This window comes from Physeter macrocephalus, chromosome 14 (assembly GCF_002837175.3).
Source record: "Physeter macrocephalus isolate SW-GA chromosome 14, ASM283717v5, whole genome shotgun sequence".
In the NCBI taxonomy this organism is placed as follows: Eukaryota; Metazoa; Chordata; class Mammalia; order Artiodactyla; family Physeteridae; genus Physeter; species Physeter macrocephalus.
Window position 1 is genome coordinate 30623215 of NC_041227.1, and position 3297 is coordinate 30626511.

The following is a 3297-nucleotide window of genomic DNA, read 5'->3' on the forward strand; positions in this document are numbered from 1 at the left end:
CTGCGCGTCCGGAGCCTGTGCTCCGCAACGGGAGAGGCCACAACAGTGAGAGGCCCGCGCACCGCCAAAAAAAAAAAAAAAAAAAAAAGAGTTGCCTGCATTTACAGACTAACATCAAGAGAAGAGGCCGGGCCAGCCTGGCTCCTGCTGAGGAACCTGGATTCCTCTGCGACATCCACAGAGCTCTGGATTTTCCTCTTTGGAGGCTTGTTCACATTCCCACTGAGGCTCTGGGACAGCACAAGACCCTGGCTCTTCACAGGTTCATTCATTAACAGGTGTCCCAAAAGCTTTTTTACTGAGAACTCTTTCAGTGGTTTCAGCGACTCAGAAACAAATTTTTCCCTGGTGGGAACTGGCTACTTCTGCCCTCTCCTTGGCCCTCAATTTCCTTTGTCTCCTGGTTAATTGAAAATAGAAACCACCAAAGCACGAGGTTTCTGCCAACTCCACTGCTTGAATCCCTGTTTCTCCCTATCTAGTCAATTCAGTAAACTCTTCCCTCCTTCCACCAACCAACAATATAAAAAATAACAAAACCTACCTCTCATAGTTTTCATGCTCTCAGGAAAGGATTACTATTTGGATCTAATCACACTTAAGTGATTCCCTAAAAACTTGGATAGCAAGTTTTTAAAATTAATTAATTAATTAATTATTTTGGCTGTGCTGGATCTTCATTGCTGCGCACAGGCTTTCTCTAGTTGCGGCAAGTCTGGGCTACTCTTCGTTTAGGTGCGCGGGCTTCTCATCGCGGTGGCTTCTCTTGTTGCAGAGCATGGGCTCTAGGTGTGCGGGCTTCAGTAGTTGCGACATGCGGGGTCAGTAGTTGTGGCACGCAGGCTCAGTAGTTGTGGCGCACGGGCTTAGTTGCTCTGCAGCATCTTCCCGGACCAGGGCTCAAACCCGTGTCCCCTGCATTGGCACGTGGATTCTTAACCACTGGACCACCAGGGAAGTCCCCAGTTGGATATCAAGTTTTAGTATCTTCTAGGCCTCTTATTAAAACTGATGTGCCTTTTCTCTAGTGAACATTTAAAAAAATACTGTAAACTACTGGAGTCACAAAAGTTTTTTTTAAAAAATGCACACATTTTAAAATGCACTTAAATGGGGCAAAAGAGTATATAATGATGGAATTCATTTTGAATGAATTCAAAAGGGATAAAGGGTGTACAATAAAAAGTCAGTCTCTTTCCCTTCCTTGTTCCCCACAAAGTGTAGTTTCTCTACCGATTGTTTTGTACCTTGTTCTTTTTCATTCAGTAATATTCCCTGAATATGCTCCACATCAAAAGAAAGCTGATTCATTCTTCCTAATCAAAACACTATATGGAGGATTTTTGGGAAGATGGCGTAAGAGTAAGACGCGGAGATCACCTTCCTCCCCACAGATACATCAGAAATACATCTACACGTGGAACTGCTCCTATAGAACACCCCCTGAACATCGGCAGAAGACCTCAGACTCCACAAAAGGCAAGAAACTCCTCACGTACCTGGGTAGGGCAAAAGATAAAAGTATAAACAGAGACAAAAGAATAGCGACGGGACCTGCACCAGTGGGAGCGAGTTGTGAAGGAGGAAAGGTTTCCACACACTAGAAGCCCCTTCGCGGGCGGAGACTGCGGGTGGCGGAGGGGGGAGGAGCCACGGAGGAGAGCGCAGTAACAGGGGTGCAGAGGGCAAAGCGGAGAGATTCCCGCACAGAGGATCAGTGCCGACCAGCACTCACCAGCCCGAGAGGCTTGTCTGCTCACCCTCCGGGAAGGGCTGGGGGCTGTCAGCTGAGGCTCGGGCTCCGGTCGGATCGCAGGGAGAGGACTGGGGCTGGCTGCGTGAACACAGCCTGAAGGGGTTAGTGCACCACGGCTAGCCGGGAGGGAGTCCGGGAAAAAGTCTGGACCTGCCGAAGAGGCAAGAGACTTTTTCTTGCCTCTTTGTTTCCTGGTGCGCGAGGAGAGGGGATTAAGAGGGCCGCTTAAAGGAGCTCCAGAAACGGGCGCGAGCCGCGGCTGTCAGCGCGGACCCCAGAGGCGGCCATGAGACGCTAAGGCCGCTGCTGCAGCCACCAAGAAGCCTGTGTGCGAGCACAGGTCACTGTCCACACCGCCCCTCCTGGGACCCTGTGCAGTCCGCCACTGCCAGGGTACTGTGATCCAGGGACAACTTCCCTGAGAACGCGCGGCGCGCCTCAGGCTGGTGCAACGTGACGTCACGCTGGCCTCTGCCGCCGCAGGCTCACCCCGCACTCCGTGCCCCTCCCTCCCGCCGAGGTGAGTGAGCCAGAGACCCCGAATCAGCTGCTTCTTTAACCCCGTCCTGTCTGAGCGAAGAGCAGACGCCCTCAGGCGACCTACACGCAGAGGTGGGGGCCAAATCCAAAGCTGAACCCCAGGAGCTGTGCGAACAAAGAAGAGAAAGGGAAATCTCTCCCAGCAGCCTCAGGAGCAGCGGATTAAAGCTCCACAGTCAACTTGATGTACCCTGCATCTGTGGAATAACTGAATAGACAATGAATCATGCCAAATTGAGGAGGTGGACTTTGGGAGCAAGATATTTTATTTTTTTCCCCTTTTTCTCTTTTTGTGAGTGTGTATGTGTATGCTTCTGTGTGAGATTTTGTCTGTATAGCTTTGCTTTCAACATTTGTCCTAGGTTTCTGACCGTCCCGTTTTTTTTTGTTTTTCTTTTTACTTTAAGTAATATCAAATGGCAAAAATCTCCCAGAGATCTCCATCTCAACACCAAGTCCCAGATTCAATCAACGATCAGCAAGCTACAGTGCTGGACACCCTATGCCAAACAAATAGCAAGACAGGAACACAGCCCATCTATTAGCAGAGAGGCTGCCTAAAATCATAATAAGGCTACAGACACCCCAAAACACACCACCAGACGTGGAACTGCCCACCAGAAAGACAAGATACAGCCTCATCCACCAGAACACAGGCACTAGTCCCCTCAACCAGGAAACCTACTCAACCCACCAAAAACAATGGGAACTACGAACCTGCAGCCTGCAAAAAGGAGACCCCAAACACAGTAAGATAAGCAAAATGAAAAGACAGAAAAACACATGGCAGATGAAGGAGCAAGGTAAAAACCCACCAGACCTAACAAATGAAGAGGAAATAGGGTGTCTACCTGAAAAAGAATTCAGAATAATGATAGTAAAGATGATCCAAAATCTTGGAAATAAAATGCAAGAAACATTTAACAAGGACCTTGAAGAACTAAAGAGGAAACAAGCAACGATGAACAACACAATAAATGAAATTAAAAATACTCTAGATG

General features: G+C 48.6%; 1 protein-coding gene across 3 annotated transcripts in view; it reads right to left on the bottom strand.

Annotated features, from left to right (window-relative positions):
- Positions 1 to 3297, bottom strand: part of FERMT1 (FERM domain containing kindlin 1) — a 61604-nt gene that overhangs the window by 33728 nt on the left and 24579 nt on the right. The window lies entirely within an intron of this gene.